This window comes from Anser anser (assembly GCF_964211835.1).
Source record: "Anser anser genome assembly, chromosome: 7".
NCBI classification, from domain to species: domain Eukaryota; kingdom Metazoa; phylum Chordata; class Aves; order Anseriformes; family Anatidae; genus Anser; species Anser anser.
Window position 1 is genome coordinate 13,854,775 of NC_139727.1, and position 23,563 is coordinate 13,878,337.

The 23,563-nt window shown below is 44.1% G+C and overlaps 1 protein-coding gene across 2 annotated transcripts in view; it reads left to right on the forward strand.

The window, feature by feature from the left end:
* Nucleotides 1-22,394, forward strand: part of CABCOCO1 (ciliary associated calcium binding coiled-coil 1) — a 101,231-nt gene extending 78,837 nt beyond the window's left edge. Inside the window, exons 15-20 of one of the 2 annotated variants that reach the window (XM_083845306.1) lie at nt 3,576-3,675; nt 11,048-11,254; nt 12,292-12,393; nt 13,133-13,264; nt 21,271-21,779; nt 21,939-22,394. The gene's annotated coding sequence lies outside the window, so the exon portion shown is untranslated. The remainder of the gene's footprint in view (nt 1-3,575; nt 3,676-11,047; nt 11,255-12,291; nt 12,394-13,132; nt 13,265-21,270; nt 21,780-21,938) is intronic. The other variant, XM_083845307.1, reaches the window with a different exon arrangement.
* Nucleotides 22,395-23,563: the final 1,169 nt, after the last annotated feature.

A 23,563-nucleotide genomic window follows, 5' to 3' on the forward strand; every position in this document is an offset into this window, starting at 1 on the left:
TATTTCTGTCACCTGGTGTCCACAGATACCTAGCAGGAAAGTTTTTACCACAAGTGGAGGATGACCTTGCTTCTGGAGGTTTTGTCATCATTATGCAGTGATCACAAGGTGATGCAGAAGCAGGTTTGGGGGGGACAATCAGTCATGCGGGGGGTGAAAAAGCAGGCTGTAAATTTCCTGTCTCCACCCATTAGTCCAAGTCAATGCACTGAGCGGTCTTGTTCACATTACAGGGTAGCTTGCCCTTTTTGAAGGGAGAGGAACCTCATCTTCCAATTTACAAGTTACCATTTATTTTGTGTGCTTCATTTTTGCTGTAATGTGGCTGTAGTGTTAAAAAATGAAAGTTAAACATCTAAGACCTCTTTTAGTTGTGTCTAAAAATATGCTGGCTGCAGCGTGGGAGAATTCACTTGAGCTTGCATGAGAATTTGCCACAAGAAAGGGATTTCTGGAGCTGCATGTTTATCTGTGGCCAGCTAGCATCCTCCACTGGGCAGCTTGTTGTCACTGTAACATGTGCAGTGGAAGCAGAGAGGCTGTAGTGCAAGACTCTGCTTCCCAAGAAAATATGCACCTGAATTTGCAGAACTCACACTAGTTTTTGGTCCTATAGTCTATGTACTTTACTTTGGGGTCTTTCTGTGAAGAGTAGGCATAGCATCAATACGGCTGTTGTTACAATCCAGGTACTTAAAAATTAGCTCAAACAAGAACACAAGTGCTGGGCCATGTGAGATGCAGCACAAGTAATCGCTGCTGCTGTGTTCCAAGGAGCAAATCACCCATCTTGTGTTCTTTTTTTGTTTTGTTTCTTTAATTCATGTATTTCTAGGCTTGGTGTGTGAGGTTTCATTTTCTTTCATTTGAAAGGTTTGAAAAGAACACCATCTGTGGCTGTGTACTTGACTTTGCATGTATTTTACTGAAAACCATAAAATGACCTAGTCATTATAGATTCAGATGTTTTACAAGTATGGTTCAGCATTTCCAGATTTATTGAAATAATGGTCCCGTTTGTTTTTCTAAAGGTAGGCAACGTAGAAAAAGCTGTGAGCAATACCATCAAACCTTGCTGTTGCCAAGCATGTGGCAAGCAGTTTTAGAAATGATTCTGTCTTTCTTACATGTTTATAAAGCGTTAGAGAATTTTCTGACTGTAGCACATTTCAGCATAAGGGAAACAAAAAAACCTCAGTCCCTATATTTCATGTGTTCAGTAGTGGAGGACTGAAGAAGCACAAGACAGGTGCTTTTTGGAAAAGAATGAAAGATCTGAGGAGCTGATTCATGGTGAAGTAGCATGCTTTTAGCTGGGAAGGTTTATTGTAGCTGAACCTCCTGCCATCCCTGTAGCTGATATCTTAGATGAATCAGCAACTTGCTATTTTTATCTCAGCTGCACCGATAGAGTTTATAATATTGTTCTGTCAGTGCTATTTATACATCGTCACATGCCTGACTACTCCAGGCTGTGTTGGTGGGTTATTTTCTTTTTTTTTTTCTTCTGTCTTAGATGATGTCATCATGAAGTAGGCATTTGTATTAAATGAAAAAGTTTTCTTCAGAATAGCAACAATTAAAGCTTATATCAGAGTACAACACCAGGAGCCACTGAAATACAGAGATAAGCTCCCCAGTTTTAAGTCATTTCTAAGACAGGGCTTTCGGTGCTTCAGTAGCTGGTCCCCCTGAGGAATGGCTTGTTGTGAAGTCCTATAGCTCTCAGTGCCAAACCTGTCCTTTGAGACAGGGACTGGTAGGGAGCAGTGTGCTCTGAGGTCTGGGACCACTCTGCACAGAGGATTTGCTAATGGGGTAATTAATAAAGGGAAAAAAAAAAAAAAAAAGGCTTCTCCAAGAAGATTTCTTGCTGAACCTATTCTGTATTCTGCATCTTCTCAGTCATCCAAAAACAGAGAACCAGAGTTTTTCTTCTCTAATCTTCTGCTTCTGGATGATACTCATCCACCTTAAATACTTTTGCCATATTGTGAAGTTTTAACAACGAGTCTGTACAGGCTCAGCCAGCTTGGAAGCTTGCAGCCTTGGCATGCGTGTCTTTCTGAAGCCAGAGAACTGAAGCCCATTGTAGTATGAAGCAATGGAAGATCTACAAATGATTTGCAAAGGAAGAATTTGATGTCCTCAGTTGAGGACACGTTTGTTTTGTAGTGTTCCAGTGAGCCTGAAATTCTTTGCTCTGTCCCTATTCCCCAGTTCATCAAATGCATTTCCAGCTGTTTATACTCATTCCGTAAGGCCAGCAACATGTCAACATCAACAGCTGTGTTCTTCTGATCTGCTACTTGTGTTTGAGCTCTTGGAGGTTTAACAGCTGAAACTTTAAATCAGTGCAGTTCAAGCAAAACATATACAGCTTCTTCCTAGAAGCTGTTCCTCAGGAGCTCCATATGTCCTCCAGCCAAGCCATAACAAATGTATCACTGGGTCACACAGATGGAGGCAAAGGAAAGAAAGTGTTACCCCCCACACTCTGCCCATGCTTGCAGTAAGATCATGCTAAGTAGGCAGTTTATTTCAAAAGTACTCATCGATTGGACACAATTGCTTGTTACCCGAGGTAGAGCTAGAACATTATGCTGTGGTTACCAGCCTTCTTGATCTGCAGACCTCATTGGAAAACGGAGGCTCAGACCCACGTGTGGAAAGCCTAGGCCTGCTGTCAGCAAGGCTGTGTTTTTCTCAGATGGCCTTCACAGACTCTCCATCTGCTCCACAGACACTCGGATCTGCCTTGCCCAGGCAGGAGAGCACTGCTCTAGTTCTGGAGAAAACTGGCCAAGCTGTCTTTTCATAGCTAGAGTGGCCACTGCTAGGTTGGGAATGGCCCTTCTAAGTGTTCTGCCATTTTTAAGCTCCCCTTGAATGTTTTCTTTCCAAAGCCTCCTTCCAAAGTTTGGCTCTGCAGAAAACATGTCAGCATCTGATAAAGGCTCAAAACAGAAACAGAATGGTATAAATAGAAATTAAGTAAATCAGGAAGAGGTGCCAAAGCAGCAAAATTCTAATGATAGTGGCTGTGTGTGCGTGTGCAGTGCAGCTTCCAGCACTCACCAGAGTGCCAGGCTGCCAGTCAGTATTCTTAGAAACATATGCATCTGCTGTGTCACTGGCACTGCCTGCTCAGCCTTGGACAGGCTTTTGCATCTTCTCACAGACTCTCTAGAAAGCTTTGGTTCATGCAGAGATCTTGTGCCAGAGCCTCACGCGATGCCTAACCAAGCCAGTTGCAGCCTCTCTGTGGCTGGATATTTTTTTCCATGCTTGGTAAACTATGCTTGTGCCAGCTGGTGAGTGCAAATCGCCATACCCTCCCACCAGCTAGAGTCTGTGGAAATTGCAGTCTACCTGTGTTGTCAATTCAGCCATGATACTGTGTTTTATTTCCCTCCTGAACCAGACAAAACGTGAGCCAAATTCCCAGCTGGTAAAAATCAACATGAATATAGTGAAGTAATTTGTACCACCTGATGGTCTTTGTTATAGCCAGAGCTGGAGAGACAGAGCATATCATTTGATGCTTATTCATTATTGATGCCATTTTTCCATAGGGTCATTGATCACAGGTGAACAGGAAATCAGTGGGTGAGAGCCATTCCCTGTAAGCAGCATTACAGCAGTGGTCTTCAGGTTGAGATCCTTCCAGAAATGGTGAGTGTTTTCCAAACTGTGTGTGGTGCTGGCTCTCCTCAGGTAGTCCAGAGCCCCTTGGTCTGGCTCCAGCCCTTGGCTTTTCCAGGGAGGGCAGCTTGCAGCCAGCAAGGGGGCAGCTCATTCCCCCCAGAGCTATGCTGGAGGTCACCCACTCCAGCCTTCTGTGGGTCTAGCTTTTTACCTCCAGTTCTCTTTATCCTGCATGTTAGGACCTGCTTAGTTTGAAAATTACCAACATTGTAGAAAATCTTCGGGAGGAGAAGAGGGTATGGAGTCAGGGGAAGCAGGCTGAAACAACACGTCACTCCTGGGTTGCCTACCTGTATATTTTGGCTTACACGTATATTGAATTGAGCACCCGTGCTTTTGAGGGAGGAAAGGCAAGAAAGGGAGATTTAATATGTCTTAATATGATGCTGCCTTGCTTGAGTTTGTGCTGATGCAGATCACCTCATCCTGAACATTTGTTGCCTTCTGCTGCGTGCTGATGCTCCTCCTTGCCAGCTTGGCTTGTGGGTATGTGGCAGGGGACTGAGAGGCAAGGGAGAGATAATAGTCACTGTTCTCTGAAGACCTGCTGGTCTTCTGAAGTGCAGGGGAACTGCCAAGTATGAGCAGTGTTTTAGGGGAAGGTAACATCTCCTGTTAGACCAACCAATACACTCAGAGGGGAGAAAAAAAAAAAAAGGCGGGCAAGCTTTTGGGCACATGGTTCTGTGTAATTAAAAGGAGCACACTGAATGAATGGGCCTGGAGTAAGGGAAGCAAAAATAGAAACGGCCATCTGTCAATACATTACTGGATGGCTAATTGGGAAGCCTCAGGTCTCAACCACTAAATGTCCTGCTTTATTTCTTTACAAAATAGAGATAGCAATAGAAACCTCCTTGGGGACTGGGCACAGCTCAGTGCAATGGGAGCGACTGAGTATGCTCCCCAAATGTGCTTCTGTGGCAGGTATGATGCTGCTGTGTGTACAAGGAGATATTTCTGTCCTGAGGACCACCATCCTCTCATGGTCAGACAAATGGAAAAGTCCCCATGGCAGGGAAAAGACATGGGGCAGGTTCATATGGGTTGTCTCTACCTGCTCGGGCAGGAGAGCCCAGCTGCAAAGTCTGCAGTAGAAACAGAGATGAGGCAGGCGAGCTGGGACTGTTAGATTTGTCAAGATGAGATCCTTACGTTACTTTGGGATGCTACCTCTACAAACCCTACTTGAACATTATAAATCTATATGTAACATGTACTTAATGCTTGATTTCACAGTCACCGCACACACTGGGAACATCATTAATGCCGTGCTGTAGACAGGAGTTAGTCCAAATTAAAGGCAGGAAATTCCAAGTTAGTATTCTTATGGAAACTGTGACAGCTGAATTATATGGGCTTGTTAAGGAACTAAAGATAACCCCATTCAGAGTAGATAAAACCATTATGTATGAGCAAGGAAACTGAATTACAATTGTAGTGGGAGCAATAAGTCTGAATATCTTGACTGTTGTGTGCAGTAAATGGGAACTCCACCATGCTGTTTTATTAGTTTGGCACTTTTTATTTAGGGACAAATGTTGAAATTCTTCACCTTAAAACTCAAGTGAAGGTCATAAAGAGTTTTAAGGATTCAGACATGGCGTTTCATGCCTGGTTCATACAAGTAGGATGAATTTGATTGATTTCTCTTGATTGTTTATTCTGTCGTGGTCTGTTGGCAGATGTAACTGTGGAAAGCATTATGAGTCATCTTCAGATTTGCCAGGAGCAGACTGTGCAACTTGTAAGCAAATACTAGAATTCATTTCTTGCTGATCGCAGCCTATTCTTCTGGGACAAAAACCATGGCAGGATTTTGGAGAATGAAATGTCCATGGCACTGCCTCAAGGGCCAGGTATCTCCTTCCCCCAATGCATGCCTGTGCTCACAGACGCGTACTTGCAGGCTGTGAACAGCTTCCTGGCAGCTCTTGGGTTGACCACTGGGATGAAGGCCCCCAATATGTCTGGTTGCCATCAGCCACGCTGCATGCTTGCAGTTCCCAGGCAGTCAGCTTGTTGGAGGACCTTGGGAAGCACTTTGGCCTGAGGAGAGCATCCCCAGATGACTTTGCTGTCACCTTTGTTTGGGGACCACTGGGAGAGGCAGTGGGGTCTGGTATATGCTGCCCCTGCCAAATGCCCATCCCAGATGAACATCCTGGCAGCCACTAACCCCTGCTTGATGGAGGCAGAGGAAAAGGACACTTCTGCTGGCACTGCCAGGCGGGGAAGGACTCTGGCTTTTCTGAGGAGCGTGAGGGAAACAGGGACATCATCTTGGGCCAAACTCACCATGTGCTAAATCTTCCAGTAGTAAATACCAACCTGTTTGTGCCCATACGGGTCCCCTGCACAGTGCCTGCTGTTAGGGGCTGTAGTCAGCGTGGCTGTCTTTGAGCGACATCACTTAGAAAGGAGAAATGATGTTGAGGTATTGGCAGTGACCCAGTTCGTGGTGAGAAGGTGTGCGACAGGCCTCCCCCAGGAAGGACTCTATCAGTGTGCTATGGCACTGTTGAATTGGATATCCTGTCCTCCTCTCCTTTTAGCATTAAGGGAAGACATAAGAAAGTTCGATTAAAAAGTGAGCATTTCAGGTGATTGCTCTTCACCCACTATTTGAAAAACAGCACCCCTGCAGCGGCTGCACTTGTGAGATCCAGAGGAGCAGTTGCACAGTCAGGCTTCCTCTCTGGGCTGGGTCTGGCCTTGGGCTCTGCCTCAGCTCTGGCAGAAAATGATGGCTGGATTTTCAAAGGTGGCTATGGGAGAAGTTTTTCTGCAATTTCATTGCAACATCCCTACCCTACCACTAGTTCTTCTCTTCCGAGACAGTAATCAATCTAAAATCAACATGGAAGTTGCGACATCTTGCTTCTGCTTTGCTTTGTTTTAATCAGGCTTGCTTGAAATGTCATATTTAAATGAGTAAGACTCTAGAAAACTCATCCATAGACTGTCAGGCAGTAGCTGTGTGCAGAGCTTGGCACAAGGCACCTGGGACTACCTGAGATCTCTAATTGCCACCCATAAATATCAACATGTGTGGAGAAGGTGAATGCAAAGGACAGAAAATAGCCCTACTCCATGCTGTAGCATGATTCATGCTTTTAAGATCAAGATTAAAAGTCTCTGTTAGATTTCAAACTATGATTTTATTTTCATTTACATCAAAGGATTTAAGAGCCTTCAAAAGCCAGCGTTTTTAAAAATAACTTAAAACATACTGTCTGGCAATGTGAGTCTCGCTTAGCACAGAAGCAGCCAGGCTGTCCTCGTATAAAGCAAATAACTGAAAAATCAGAATTAAAGAAATGCCTTGTCCTGAATTTAACTCTGACAGCTTGCGTCACATTGTTTCAGGAAAAAGACTGTATGAAACACATGCCCTTGCAGCCAGGACATAGCCCAAGGTGATAAGCCCTACGTATCAGTGAAAGCTGCGCACCATAGAAGCTTGTGTGAGGGTATGGAGCCTCGATTAGAATTTTGGGGCTTGTTTGTATTTCAAAAGCAAAGCCACTGAGCTGCATCTTGAAAACCATATTCCAGTACAGGTTTCCTCAAAACACAGCCAAGGTTTGATCAAAAGGTTCTCAAGTCTGCGAGCCTTTTGACAAACCCGATGAATGTTTACACTTGCAAAGTAAACCCCAAACCAAGGAAATTTGCATGGACTTGCTATGGAGATTTTTTTTTCTTCTTCAGTTCTTGCCAAAATCCCATCTATGCCCTGGGATTGGGCTTTTGTGGCTGGCATTCTAGTATTTGCATTGATAACCTTGCCAGAGGCACAATAAATAAATAAATAAATATCTACACCCAAACAAAATATTTGGCTGTATTTGTAAAACCCCAAATAAAAAACAAGCTTGTATTTGGGTTTAATCGTAGCATCCATTCATATAGATTGGACAGCATAATCTTCACTTGTCCAAAGCACGGGGCCAAGCCTGACTGCACGAAGAAACACGTGTTAGTTGTGGGGCAATAAATGCCTAAATGAAGTGCCTTTTTTGCTGTGCCTGTGTTTTTACCATCAGACAAAAGCTGGCGTTCGTTTCACTGGTAGCCCCGTGCCTCCCCTACCGCTGGCACCGCGGCAGGACATCCCTTGCCCAAGGAAACCGAAAGGCTCAGGGCGCACCAGAGGTGCCATTGATTTAGAAGAGCTGCTGGGAGTTGCATTTGTAGCAGCCATAAGTGACTGAATTTGGATGATCTCAAACTCTGGGCAACCCTGCCTCGCCTGACCGAGGCGTAGCGGGTGACAACATAAAACATGAGCCCGGCACGAGAATATCGGCGAGCACATGCACCGAGCCTCGCGCCGGGCTGATTGGAAGCAGTGGAAAAAACAACCTAAGTGGCTTTTTTTCCCCTTTTTTTGGGAGCGGGCCCTCCCCGAGCCTCCCGGCGCAGCGGGGCCCCCTGGTGGCCGCGGCGGCGCTGCGCGGGAGCGCCGGCTTTCGGGAATAGCCGCGCTGCGCAGCTTGCGTAACGGAGGGCCGTGAGGAGGCAAGGCCTACGCGCGGCCGAAGGAATATTAAAGTTTCACTACCAAAGAAATATCGCGGCTGCCAAGGGCTGATTAGTCATAAAATCCGCAGCATTATCGCCATCCATCACTGCCTTTCTTTTAATGACCCAACTAAAAAGAGAGGCATCAAAGTTCTGTTGTGGTTGTTGTCGTTTTTGGGGGAATGAGGTTCCCGAAATGAAGGACAGGCAGTGGGTCTCGACGTGTTCTGATAGAAGCCTGCCCAAAAAAACTGAAAAATCATTTGAATGAATCACAAAACATATGTTATGTTTTGCTGTAAAAGCCATGAAGTTTATGCAGTGCTCTATTATGGTGACTGCTTGGCTTTTCATGCATTCCTAAATTACCATGTAATCTAAAACCTTGTTTTCAGCTGCTCTATATTGGAAAGTCCCTTGCAATAATCAGGATGATTACAGGCTAGTACAGAGAACAAAACTTGTTTGTATTATTGCAAATAAAAAAGTAGTTTATCAGAAATTTTACCTTTTCAAGGGAAAAATAATCATAATATTTTTTTTTTTCCCCTTGCTGGAAATATTTTAGGTATGGAATTAATTTTGGCCACTCTATGACTTAAAAACACATAGATACTTGGTGTAAAAATATGTTTCTTTCCTGTAGGGACTTGACTCTAATTGGTGTGCCAAAACTATCTCACAGAGATTTCATTGTCTTATCTACTTACATCATCTTAATGCGATTTTATTTTACTTTGTCAAAGTCATATTAATGTAAATGTGTTCTTGATAGCAAACAGAGTTCTTTTTTATGCTAAACAGGATTCAGCTGACTCTAATAAAACAGCTTGCAATCCATTAGGCTATAACTGTAATATAGTTATTTTGTTTCCCAAATAAAGACTGTGTCAGAGAGCTGTATAAGGATTTTTCTCTTGTTTTTCCACAATAATTGCTTGGGTGGGGTTACGTTCTGATCTTTAAATGAATAGTATCGCTTGGAACAAACACTTCATATATCTTTTATCTTCCCCTTGCAATACAGTTCTGAGTTTTCTTTGAAAATGCAAAGCTACTTTTCCAGATAAGTCATCAAAATGTTTCCAAAGTATTTTAACTGCCAGATTAACTATATCTTGAATACAAAGATAGATGGCTTACATTCTTTATGCAGAAATCCTGCCAATGCATAGCAACTAGCAACAAATTAATTTCTTTTGCAACAGTGAAAAAAATCTGCTTTGCTATGCAAAGCTCAAAAAGGTAAATAGATATTTAAAAAGAAAATAAGGTTACTCATTCTGAAAGGGTAATCTGTAAGCAAAGAACAGAGGATTAAACATACACTTGCTCTCTTTACAGAATCTGTGTTCTAGCCTTCTCTTAATGTATTCAGCTAATTAAGGATTGCAGTGACCTTGTGGCAGATTTTGAAATCTAGGAAGTTATGTTTTATTTTTTAATTTTTTTTATTATTTTTTGTAATGCTGCCTCCCCCACAGAGCTTAATACAATCTGTTTCAGGTCAAAGTCTGTTTATGTCAGCAATGTTCGTACTACACAACTAAAATGTTTTAATGCATTTATCAACTGGAAAATATTGCAAACATTTCATTTCCTTTGATACAGACACAAAAAACCCTCTGCCTTCATTGCAAATTCTTGTTCATATGAATCACTCTGAGTAATATTTGCTTTAACTTTCGTGTGGTTCTACAAACAGTCTTTATATGGCTGGACTTCAAAGCTGGTAGAAATAAAGGTTAGAAATGTGATAGGAGTAATCTATTATTAGGCATGAAACATTAAACCACTTTTAGTTATAAGCCTTAAAACCTGAATAATCTAGGTTTTTAACTTGCTGCATATTTATTGTGTTTTCAGTTACTTCAGTCATTTAGCATGGAGGGACTGTTTTGAACAGAAATATTTTCCATAGGAATACGAACCACAATTGGGTTTAATTTTTCCTAATATTTAATTTAGAGAAACTGCAATATTATAACAGGCTTCTCATATGTCAAAGCTGAAATAGTCTGCTTGGTGTTTCTTGCAGTGTAAAATTAATCTCTTACCAGCATGCTGACCCGAAAGGCAGGTTTTAGTAAAATAGGCATGGGGTAAAGGAAGGGGGGGATGGGAAAGAAAGATAAAATCTCGTTCTTCAAATAGCAGGGAGGAAAAAAATAACACAGAGGAATGTCACAGCCTGCCATTGACATCAAATGACAAAAAATGTCCCAAATGTGTGTGTGTGAGAAGTTTCTTTGAGAAAAAAAAAAAAAAAGTATGAGCTTTATCCGTAGCTGCCTACATGGTAGGAATGTTAATTGTTAAAATCTGCACTGTGGCATTTCTTGTAAGCAAGAGAGTTGTAGTCGATGTGCATTCATGTTTGCCTCTTCCCTCCCCTTTGTATATTTACAGTACAAGGAATGTAGTAATGTTCTGAAAGGAGTCAGATGTCGCAGGCAGATCTCTATAGATTTGGGGAACTTTAAACTGCTCCACTGATAGGAGGGGGTAGGAACAAAACTCTGCATTGGTAACATTTTGTTCTTGATTAAGTTTGTGTACTAATACAGTAGATTAAAAATAAGTCCAACAGTCAAAAACACGTAACAGTTCAAGCCAAACAGGTCATCCAGAAATAAACTATCATTTGAAATCCAGAATTTAAAATTCTCATGAGCCTGGGAAAACACAGGGATACAGCCTGGGCCTGATCCTGGCCCCATCAGCGCCAATGGGAATTTTACTATCAATAACATGAGAAAATCAACATTTCTCTGTTGATTTCAAACCTAAAAATTTTATTTTGTTTCCTTAGGTCCCACGATCCTGGCTTACTATATCTGCTGGGGTGGGAGCTGCCCCATGCCATCGAACAGGGAGATTCACACATCCCTTCCCATAAGGGTGCAGTGGGCTCTGCACCGCAGCGATTCTTCCAGCCCAGAAGTAGGTCACCTCAGGTCTCCTCACTACAGACATCTCAGCCACATGAAAAGCAAACCCAAGACATCATGTGAAGCAGGTAATAGATTTAAAGTATGTGCGTGGGGAAAGTGGTGTTCCCGGGATCCCCCAGTTTCCCATCAGCATCGTGCGTTTTTGAGGAATTTGTTGGCTTCCTTCACAGCAGTTTGCAGGACAGTCCCTTGGGAGGAACAGGGGAGAGGTCCCTGGGCCTTTAGGTCAACAGGCCAAGTCCCCCATGTGTAACAACCTCTGGAGAAGCCAAGCTAATTACCTTTGGCGTAGTGGTGGGACCCCACTCAATGGCGATTTCCACATTTGGGAGTGGAAAAATCTACCTGGCTATTTATATTTTGGTCGGTGAAAGAATCAGGCCACACCCACATATCTCATTTGTATAAAAAAAAGCATCAACAGCACTGTAGTCTCCACCTTTCCTTCTCCCGTGCTTCTCTAATGCTCCTGGTCCTGAGCCAGCCTGGTTTAATAGGTTACACTGCAAACACTGGGACCCTGGTACTTTGCAAGGTTGCACATTCGCAGGAAGCATATGTGCACAAAGCCGTAACAGTTGCAGACTAAGGAGCAATAGCCCTGGCAAGCAACTGCGAGAGATGTTAATATTGCTGGGGAAGGTGAAAACGTAATTGAAACCGTTTATTTTGGTGGCATGCGGGACTGAACAAGGCGATAGTTTCTGAGCAACAAATATCTGTAATTCGCTTTTCCTGGTCTTACAGACTTTTAATTTGCTCTACAAATTTGGTTAGTTGGAGAGCATGTAAACACCAAGAACAGTACATGGCAATCCATTAAACATTAACTTATTGTAGACTTAAAAAAACAAAACAAAAAAAAACCACCCCACTCTTATGATATTAAAAACATAAGGCGAAAGAGATGCCAGGCTAGTGAATGAAGCCAGCTGACTGCTGAGAAGAGGCTATGGTTTTGCTCTATAGCTTTGCCGTTTTCAGTAATCTGAGTCACTGAGATATTTTTAGGCACAGTAACAACTTCCATTGTCAAGTAATTTTTCACTTGAATTTTCCTCAAATAATGCTGTCCTCCTGGCCCCCAAATTCCTTTATTCAGCCAGGCAGAGTACTGCCCTGCATGTCCTGAGGAGGAAGGGGAGCCATGGAGAACTCTGATGATTCGGACCACATGGTGGAACAAGACAGATCTCAGCATCAGGTTGGCAGGATATTTCCCTTTCTTCAAAGGTCTCCAAACCTAGCAAGCTTTTGTTTGATATCTTTCCAAATGGATTTATCAGCGTTGGGGCATACATTTGTTTAGATTGTTCCTGTAGGGTGGGACTTTCAAAGGAGGAGAAGAGTGCCAAGTGCCAAATTCTCACCAAGTTCTCCATAAAGATTTCCTTAGTTTCCTTTGAAAATCCTAGCTCTGCTCCCCATCGCTCTGCACATCGCTGCTGGAAAGGTGCCCATGGTACCCTGCACAATGTGGGCATAAGGGATACAGGAAAGATTGTGACATTTCAAAACACAGAAGGAGGAAGAACTGCCTCTAGACAGAGGAAATGCATGAAAACGTGGAGGTTGGGTAGGAAACAAAGAGGGAAATGGAGACCAAATTCCCTTGGCCCATTGTGTTTCTTTTTCTTTTTACACAAACACACATACACACATGCCTGTTTACTATTTTTCTTTGGTTTTCTGTTCTCAGTGTCTTTCTGTTGCATTTTCTCTTCTGTCATTTAGCCCTCTGCTATCTTTTAGAACTACCATTGTGGCACCTCGAGATGCTATAAATCCAGCAAAAAGGGAGCAGAGCATGGGTGGAATGAATCCACTGGACAGTTGGTTGTTTTCTAGAGACCCAGGGTACGAGGGCAGAGCATTTAGGCACAGAGATGTTGACTGGTTGCCAGGCACTGCCTGATTTTTCTGTTGTTTTACCTTGATTTCAGTGGCTGTCCCATGCAGTTGTGTAGGATCGTACTCCCAACGCAGCCGAACATGGTCCTTTGGGTGTGTTCCTTCCCCCTTGGAGATACCACCTGACAGCATGGGGTCTTTCCCAGATGTGTCTTAAAAGAGATGTGAGTGTACACTGTGTATTGAAAGCATGGACAGAATCTGGCCTCAACAGCAAACTTTTGATCATGCTCTGAGTTTGAGGCGCGTTGGATCACCACATCTGGTGGTAATGGTCCTCCTCTGGGCTCCTGAAGAGAAAGTGGAGGCCTCTGCGCTAGGGTGGAGGCTATAGGGAGTTTAGAGATTTGGCAACTGGCCATCCTATGCACTTTTCATAAAGTGGTAGCTAAGACCTCGCTAATTTTAATGCACAACCTCAGAAGTAAGGAAAAGATCTACAGAGAGCTGTGTGGAAATATTCACGCTAGTAGCTCCCAAATAACAAACTGATGGCCAAGCAAGGACTGCCAGAGCTGTTTGTTCTCTTGCCCTGGGGAAAAGGCCTGCTGAGGGCTGTTTGGAAAGGGTGTCAGAGAGGAATTTTTATTTTATGACTAAGGAGATACAGAGGCTACTTTGGATATTTTATAGGTGTGTTAATGATTTGTGAGCTAACAACAGGGTTTGTAGGTCCTCTAGTTTGTTTACAGACTGAGAAGATCCTTCTGAGTTCTCTAATAGCATATTTGTAATCACGTACCTCAATGTTTTTTTGAAATGGTAGGTACCTAGAGATTGCTGAAAGCCGCCTCGTGCCTTAAATCTGATTAGTCCTTAGTGCCTTGTGGTTACCAGATAGAATTTGAGATGTTGATTTTGCCCTCAGATCCCAATGGCTTGGAAGAAATTCTGTTAAGGTTAGCTTTATGTCATGAGCTAAGTAAACTTCAGTGCATCCCTTCTCATCCCATGTGGATCCACAGATTAGACGTTGGCTCTTAATTTAGTGAGTCTGGGCAGAGACCTGCTGCAACAACTGTGCCTGGTGCTTCTGAGGAGGGGAAAGGGCAGTGGCATGCTGGGGCAGGGAGGGCACAGGGGTCTGTGTCCCCCATGGAGAGTGAGGGGAGCAAAAGGGAGACTGTGAAGGGAGCTCTTCGAGAAAGACTGCGGTTTTCACCAGGGATGCTAGACAGGGTCAGCATCTGGCCTGGGAGGTCCTCAGAACTCAGCACAGGATTTATTTTTCTGGAAGGGGCTTTGTCAGGCACTCCTGGAGTGTAAGCTCTTGGAAATCAGAGTTTACTTGTGATTTATTTCAAACGTTCAGCTACCAAGAATAATAGATAGGGACCTCTCATGTGTTTTGGAGATCTAATAAAACATGCAAGTCTATAAAGGCCATTGTGCCATGCACAATCAAATCAGCATTGCAAATCTATCTGAACATGGCACTCCAGCGCTGGTCTCCGGATTACATGTAGTGCATTTGGGGTTTGATGGTCTTCATTCAAAATGTTGGCTAAAATATTTTTATCTTTAGATTTATTTGTAGAGTTTATGGTTGAAAGATTTCAGCTCTGGGCAGTCCTTCCCATGGCTTTTAGCAGCGACACTTGCAGTTGTGTTTCACATAATTAAACAGCCAACTATACTTAATGAAGAAATAAATAACATCAATAAAGTAGTAAATAATTATATGCAGGCAAACACCAAAGACATTATCCATCAGGCAACAGCTGTGAGCATTAGTTTTGATTAATCAATAATGTTATACAATAGGAGGAAGAATGCTGGCCAGGCCTCTGGGGGAATCACCTACGCTTTTCTAAACAGCAAGCTTTGTTATTTTAAGCAGAACTTTCAGCAGAATCCTTAATTAAATGTAACAGCCAAGAGCTCCTCCATCAGCAATATGCCCCACTTTTCAAAGCACACCAAGCAGCAAGAGTTTAACCAAGACCGAATCAAGGCCTTGTCTTTAGTTCGGAAAGGTTTGTTGGTAACTGCCTATGTCAGAGGAGATGCTAATGGGGTACCACTCTGATGGTACCACTGACATAGAGTGCTCTGGCTGGCTTTGAGTGAGCTGCCCAGTGCAGGAGCTTGCTTCTGCTGCTTGTGAAAAACTAGTGGGTGCTTGTTGCTTCTGCTTTCAGAAAGGTATGGTATTCCTGTTCTGTATGCAGCTGACTGCTATGGAGCCCTTATCCCGGGCTGTAAAGCTCCTGGAGCAAGGGGTGCGTTCAAGATTTTCTTTCAAAAAGTAGACAAGGTTGAAATTTTGCACCCATGCCGCTGCTCCATTGAAGCCAAGCATGGGCAGGTTTCTTCTGAAGTCAGAAAAAGTCTGGTTCATCTTTAAATGTGCCTCCTGGGCGGAGGAGCACTAACAGTGCTTTCAGGAGAAATGGATGTCCTCCCAGGCACATTCCTCCTCCCAAGCCTCCTGCCACAAGCCCATTGATTTCTGCAGCACTGCAACCTCAGCGTGCAGCAGTGCTGAGTTTTGCTTTGAGTTTCCAATCCCATCGGTTGGTGTGACTGCTGACTTTTTTTTCCCTTAACATATGAGGAGCTTAAAAGAATGCAAACCTTTCAGAAAGACTGATCAAGGCACTAGATCACAGCATAGATAATAGGCACAAGATTTTATAGCCCTTAACCCATTAAAAAGAAGAGAAGGGACAGGAAGGATTTCTGGTGTCAGGGACACGTTTCCGGAACCTGTGCTTACATCTTGATGGCTTTTTCCTTGCAAAGCTGATCACCGACAACTTCTTGGCATCTGAATAAACAACAGAACCACATTGCTTCCACTGTAAATCAAGGGATGGCAATATCTCTCCACGAGCAGAAATGAGAGCACAAATAGAAAGAGGAGAGCAAAGTAAAGGACCGTAGCTTGGTTTGAAAAAGTGAACAAAACAGACGTGCGATCCCAAATCTGAAGAGTTGTTTTAATTCTGTGCAATGGCAGATGCACCTACAACTTTCATGAGCAGGAGACATGCGGAATAGTTGATCTGGAAGTAGGAACATTTGTGAGAAGTAAGGAGAGGGAAAGCCTTCAACTGAGAAACGAAGGTACGCAGACGGCAACGGCAGAAGCATCCGCTCCACTGAAAAACTGAAACACTTCACAAAGATTATTCTTGGAGCCTTTTTTTTCAAAACCCTATCAGAGGGAGGAACAGGAAAAGAAATTTTTTGCATGATAATTGCTGATAATGCAACAAAGCCCAAAGGGTTTCCTTACTCACTTCTAGACATGCAGGCACTAATAAACTTCTGCGATAACATTAATATTCCTAATAGTCTCTGAGGGCTCATTCTCCCAAACTAGAATCTCATTATAGTCTCCAAACCTGAAGTAAATTTGTGGGCGTTTAAAGGTGTAGCCTTTATATTGTGTTGTTACTGCCTGTTCGCAGCACTTCTACTATTGCTGCTGATTATGGTTTCTTAGGTGTCCTACGGCAGAGACTCAGAAGCCCAGGCACAAATCAAGGCTCCGTCATTCATAGCTCTGTGCTGCAAATTGCAAGGAAAGCAGCCACCAGTGTCTTCAAGGTGCCCACTGATCCAGCTGTGCTGAGCAGCCACTGGTCTTCTAAGAATGTGCTTGTTTTGCTTCATGGGGATTGATTAGTAAAGTTGATTGTTCTGGAAAAATTAGCGATGTTAGTATGGATAGCTTACATGACCTGGTTTCAAAGCACCTGTCCTCTCGGCATGGTAGTACTGACTGCAGTTCTGGGGTTTGTCCTTTCGAATAAAAGTTTGTTCCCACACAAACAATACAAAGTGAAATTAAGGGAAAAGTATTCGTGGTGTCTCTTAAAGATCAGAAAAGATATGATTATGGGTCTCCTCTTTCACCAGTGAAATTTATTGGGCTTACTTATCTCAGCTTTGTGCAAAGCCCGTGTTTGGTTAAACGTCCTCCACGATATCTCTTGCACGTCCAGAGACACAGTTTACATAGATACGCTTCTCTGTGCTCACCAAGGCTGTTGAGGATGAATCTAGTATATTTCCTGCAAAACAAAATCTCAGTTCCATGTTTTTAAATAGTGAATACAGTGTAGGTAACCTACCAAATCCATGGCATTTCCTTTCCCTCTGAGACAGGAAAGCATATCAATATGCCAAGAGCAGGGTTTTTATGTTTGTTTGTTTTTTGTTTTTTTTTTCTCCCAGTTTTTGGACAAATTCTCTCAGAGAACACTCACTGGCTTTAGGGACAGTATTTATGGCAGTTATTCATTTGTCCAAATAGATAATCTAAAAAAATACACAGAAAGAGAAAGCTCTTTGTAAGGTATGGATCTCTCTCCAGACAACCAGTGTATTAATGGCAATCTATATTGACAGGACTTCAAAATAAATTATTCTTTTTCTAGTTCCAACTCTTAAGTACCTTATTTTTTTTTCTTCATTGGAAGAAAGTCTCTGCAGAGTTTTATTTGCAAGCCGACAATATTTGGCATCTTGTGAATTGCATCAGATCAGAAGAGAAGTGGATGGCATTCCGATATTTCTCTGCAGTGCTGCTAAGCCTGTCCTGTTGTACCGATGGTCCTATATTTCTAGGTACAGCGAGGGTGAATCTCAGCAGGCCTTCTCTTTTCTTGCCTGCGTTTCTCATTGACGCTGCTTAAAACGCTCCCTTGCTTGCTTTTCTTTTCAGTTACTACTTTTCTAGTTACTCTTGTGCAGGGTCCGACTGATCTCCATAGTGCTCAGTGTCAGGCTCTTGCCCAGCCCTGGGGCAGTAGCTGCCACCATGGACATAACTGCCCTCTGATTTCACTTACATTCAGGGCTTGGATGTGAGATGTTTTCGAAGGAATGCAATTTTCAGAGCCCTTTTTTATTGAAAAGCTAGGTAAAGCACCTCTCCAACTCATTATTCAAATGTGGCATATGTTTTCCCTTGAATTTTCAGCAGAACTCTTTCCACTGATTTCCAAAATAAATTAGACTTTGCATAATACTTTTTCTGTATTTAACATTGCCTTCTCAGTATTGCAGCCAAGGCTTCCTTTTAAAGGCATATGCCTGAGATTATGCAATCATAGTATTCTGGTTACCCAGAGCAATTAAAATAAATCAGACTAGGTATAATGAAGATGAGCCAAAGCATCTGTTTCTCAAGAGGATTTAAAAAAAAAAAATCTATCATCCCCAGGGGCTTGGATCCATTGTGGTTAGATCTCAGAGATTCTTGTACTTCAGAAACGTGTCCAGAGCTAACTTGAGCAAGAATAGGAGGTGCTGGAGATGAGGTAAAGAAAGACTCTCTGGTATGACAGATATCTCTGCTCCTTGGAAACAACGGTTGGATAACCCGGTACATTTGGCAAGCCTGGACTTACAGATCAATTCCTTTTCCCTTCTAGTATTTTAGTTTGACGTGTTTACATGCATCAGGAAAAGGAGGAATAATTTCTGCATCCTCTCCAGTGCTTATCCAACAAGTCTTGTGATTAAAATCCCTAGTTATGTCAGCCCAACTGTAACGCCAGTTCGTGGGGAAGTACAGAAACCCCCACACCAGGGACCACCGCCACCTGGGACAGAAAAGCACTTGCTCATTGAGCTGGTTGTCCAGCAAAGCAAAAAGAGGCCTTCAGTCCCTGGAGTCGAGGCACTACGAGTTATTTTGTTCTGTGTCTGTTCTACTGCTGCTTCACATCTGATGCCAATGGCTTTTTCCAGGTAAAATCTGGGAGAAGCCGAGTTGCTGGAGGTCCCCCAGCAGATGTCATGTCCTCACCCAGCTGCAGGCTCCCCTCTGCATGAGGGCAAATACAGGAGAGGCGCCGAGGGCTCAGCTCCAGGGTGGTGGCATCGACAGGGAGGGGTCTGAGCATTGCACAGGTGTTAACAGAGAGAGGTGTCCCTACCCACCCACAGACGAAGGCACAAGCCTTTCCTTGGGTGGCTAAGGCAGGCGTTGCCTGAACCTGACCAAAAGTCAGCCAGGACCTTTCCTGCCCCCAGCGAAGAGCTCTGCCTGGTGCTGAGCACTGTGTGGCTGCAGCCAACAGGCAGGTCCCAGCTGGGGAGCAGTAACTCTTCCACAGTCACTGCTGCCACCAGCTCACTGTGCCTCCACCAGGGTCTGAGTCTGGCACTGCCATGGGGGAAGCTTTTCTGCCTGGATCCTGCCTGCGAATGACACCCTGAAAGGATGCTGAGGGCTCAGCCCGGGTTCCCACTCGCAGCATTTTTATTTTCCCCCTCCTTGGTCATGCAGGCAGCCTTGGCTGCTGCTTGTGAGCTTCCAAAAACCTTTCGCCTGCACACAAGGTGTCGGGCAGCTGGGGACTGCTCAGCACTTTGCAAAGATGTCCTGGGAAGAAATTTCACAATGGGCAACAGAAGTGTTCTGTACTGGGATCTGAACGTGGCTCCATCCTCTCACCCCGGCAGGTAATTTCTTCTCAAAATTAGTTTCAGGGAGACCTCTTGAGTCATGCTCAGCAATTAGGCTCTATATGGCCTTCTTAAGCAGGGTAGCTGTAGCATTAGTGGTTTTATGTGGGCAGCAAATTGTTTGCTGAGCTGCCTTAAGAATGCACTTAGGTAGCTATGGCTTGAAGACAGCTTAGCCGAAGGTTAGAAGTTGCTAAACTGTGCTAGATGAATGAATCATAAGTTTTGTCGCATTTGTAACTCGGATGAAGGATGGAGTCACGGGAATAACTGTGTACAAGTGACTGCTAGAGCTTACAGGAAAATGTCTGCATGAAGAGGGACAAGGGAGGAGGTCCCGGTGCCCAGACAAACCAACCTGCTTTCTTCAGCTGCTGCAGGAGCCCCTTCCCTGTGTTGCTGCATCTCATGGGAGTGCTGTCAAAAAAAGATCCCAGTAACCATGAAGTCAGAAGTCCTTGCACAACGCAACTGGAAAAAATGGGAAACTTGAATCCCGAAACAGAAGAGCAAGTGTTGCCCTGAGGATTTAGGCATGGGGCAATATATTCAAGGTTAATGAAGATGTGGAGTCCCCTGCTTTCAGATGAGGGCAAGGCAGGAAGAAAGGAAAGTTCTGAGTTTGACTGGTGCATCTCTTGCCTGGGAAACATTGCCCTCCTTGCCTGGCTCCCCGACCAGCACTGTCTGCTTCCTCAGAGGTAGCTGCCTGCCCTCCTCTGCGGCCCACCAAATTCATTTAAATAAAAAAAAAAAAAGTTCAGGAAAAGATCTGTGCCAGCTAAGACCTGCTAAGTGGAAAGAGGTCAGCTTGTTTACTTAAATCAATTTAAATCTGGCACACTGAGAATAGCAACTTGCTTTGACCACTGACTTGGGTAAATATGGCCTGGCATTCTTGAGATGATATTTACAACTCCAGCTATCCCCGTTGCGCAGGAATATATATACATATGGATATTTTCACTAAAAACAGTTGAGGTAAATTATTTGACAGGAGATGGATGTGAAATGGCTGGTGTGCGCATTTCCTGTGCAACATTTAGAAACTGAAGCACATCTGAAGCCCTAACAAACGATGTTCCTTTCTGAGCTTTATGATTAAAAAAGAAATAGTTTGGTTGCATTTAGGATCAGTTCCACCGGAGAGATTTTATTCAGGATTTTGTGAAAAGGCAGCTATTTTTGGCAGATAAATTAGCATGTTTTCTGAGGTAATACAGGCAAGAAATGATAGCCTGGGATAGTTTGCTGGGCATTGAGGGTATTTCAGCTGCAAAATGACAATTCAGGTCTTCCGACTCAAGATGAAATGATCTTTGTGGCCTCAGCTCCGACTTTCTGTCACAGCCGTCCATGCTAACGCCGCACATAGCAAGGCATAATTTTACATAAGTAGGAGACTGTGCTCTGAGCCAATATACAAGTCATACCTGATTGAATATTGCCATTTCAGAGCTGCCGCCTAATCACGTATTTCAGGCTGTGTGAACAAAATAATGTTGTTATAATTACACACACTGTTTGTGTGTATGTGCGCATGTGTATTTTATATATATAATGACATTAGGATGATAATATAGCTGTTTCTATTAGCTCTGTGGTATTAATAAGGTATGACAGAAAGTTATTTGATACCATTTGCAATCCCACTTGCATTTTCATATTGCTCTCAGATGTAATTCAGGGACTTGATTTTTATGAGTTATGGCTCTGATGTCACTTGTATTTTTGCCTATAATAGGTCCCACCGGAGCAAAATTCATCAGACTCAATTAACAACATCTGAAAAGTGTATCTTGGTTAGTAACCGATCAGGCAGAGCCTGTGTGGGCTCTGCTCTCGCTGACCCATCACCCCGTGCCACTCCAAGAAACCAGCTCCTCAGGCAATAGGTAGCAGCCACCTCAGCTTACTGTTACCGGGAGAGCTAAGCAAACATTTCGGGGGCTGCCAAACCACCGGCTACTCCCATCCCAGAGCTTCAGAGTGACACGTGCCCCTTGCTACGGGGCTCCAAATGCTCTATGAGCATCCGGGCATCCTCCCGGTTTCTGCACTGTGACCTGAGGAGTCCCACGGCGGCCAGCCCGTCACTGCCAAGCCTCTCGATCTTTGGGGTGATTTCTGTCAGCCAGCCTGCCCCTGGAGTCCAGGGAGTGCCAGGGCAGTTTGGGGTCTGCCTCAGGGGAGCACGTGGCAGTCCCAGAGGGCAGCTTACAGCGCGATGCCAGTATCGTGGAAAAGCACAAGGTAAATAAAAATAACTCCAAATGCATATATGCTTTAAAGGTTGTGATTTCAAAGCTGATCTCACGTGGGGTTTTATTCTCAGTTGGGTCGGGGGCTGTTGACTGGGGCTTGTGGATTTTTCGGAGGGGAGATAAACGCTTTGTCTGCTTGTGTTTTCAGTGCTTCCAGCGGGTGATGCGAATGTCTGATCTAAAGAACTCCCTAAGTAAGGGACCGATCCCCAACCCAAGGGGAGTGAGCGCCAGGCCTCCCATCGACTTCAAAGGGCCTCGGGTCCCGCCCGGCTCACTGGCTTCAGGCAGGGGCCGGCGTCGCCCTCGCAGCTCTGCTGTGGATCCGTCTGCCACCCCGAGCACGCTCCATAAAACTCCTCAGTGACTTAAAAGCCTGGAAGAGAAAAGCTCCAAGCAGAAAATAAATAAATGAAATAAAACAAAACAATGCTGGCCTCCCCAGCCCCCGCGCATGCAAACATGAGGTTTAAGATTGGATCATGGTTGGGTTTCATTCCAAGTATAAAAATGGGTTTAGAAGACTACAGTTTAAATTGCTTCCTGTCTCCCAACATTCCTAACCACAAATATTTTTAATTGTACGGCACGAAAATAAAGTTATTTAATAAATTAACGCTTTAAGTGCTTTTTGGTTCAACTTTGTTTATTAGGAGCAGTCTTATTTTGGCTTTTGTATATTCATTTCCAGCTACTGCTCTGTCTGATCCTGATCTTATTTCCTTTGTAATCTACAGATCTTCTGTTGTTATCATTGCTATGTTTTATGGTTTTGCATTACTTTATTGACTCGGCATACTGTAAGCTTTTTTTCTCCTCCCTCTGCTGAAAATAGCCTTTTATGAGAAGCTTAAGCAAAAGCCTGGAATGTCCAAAGGAGAGCACAGAAACATTACAACATTTTGCACATTTCTTTTGGCCAGCGAAAGTTACAAAATATTCATACGAAGAAACTTATCCAGTGCCTGCAGGACAAAATCCAACTTTTTGATTATATGTGGAATTTCAATTTCTGCTATAAACAAGCTGGGTATTTTATATTTTATTTTATTTATTTTTGCGTTTGAGGGGGAGGGGAGACCTCTATGCAATTGATGTCAGAGCAATGATCAATATGTGTACTGTTGTTGCTGCAAATATGTATTCGAGTGCACTGCAACAGACTGTTGATGCCACGTTCAAAATGTCAAAACCATCATAAAGTTCAGCAGGATGCTGATGGTCCTCACAGCCAGCAGCACTGGTTGAAGAGATGGCATCGGCTGGGCGCTGGAGCATGGCAATGGAGGGTGAATGATTCCTCCCGCCCGCGCTGGGATCCTCCCCTGCCACGGGGACGCTGGGGGATGAAAGGGAAGGTGCCTAAAAGGACAACGGGCGGATGGCTGGCAACGTATGTGCGCACCTCGTCCTCCCCGATGGCTCTGTGCATCCTTGGTGAGAGCAGGAGAGGCCTCGGCTGTTGGGCCGTTCCCAAAAGGAGTCACTGCCTGGGCTGCGGCTCAGCTGCGAGCGTGCAGGAAGGAGCCCAATGGGTCTTTCACCAGCTTCTGAGGTGGCACCAACTCCTGCCGCTATGAGCCATGAGGAGAAGGTGTTGGTGTGAGGATGGCGGCCGGTGCTTCACAGATGCTTTGGTCACCTACAAGGCAGGGCAGGCAGGTGACCCAAGCGCAGCTATAGGGAGGCAGGGGCACCTTCAGGGGCACCTTCAGGTTCTCCCGCAGGAGAACAGGAACACCCCGCGAGTGCCCTTGGGAGCTGCCTCTTGCT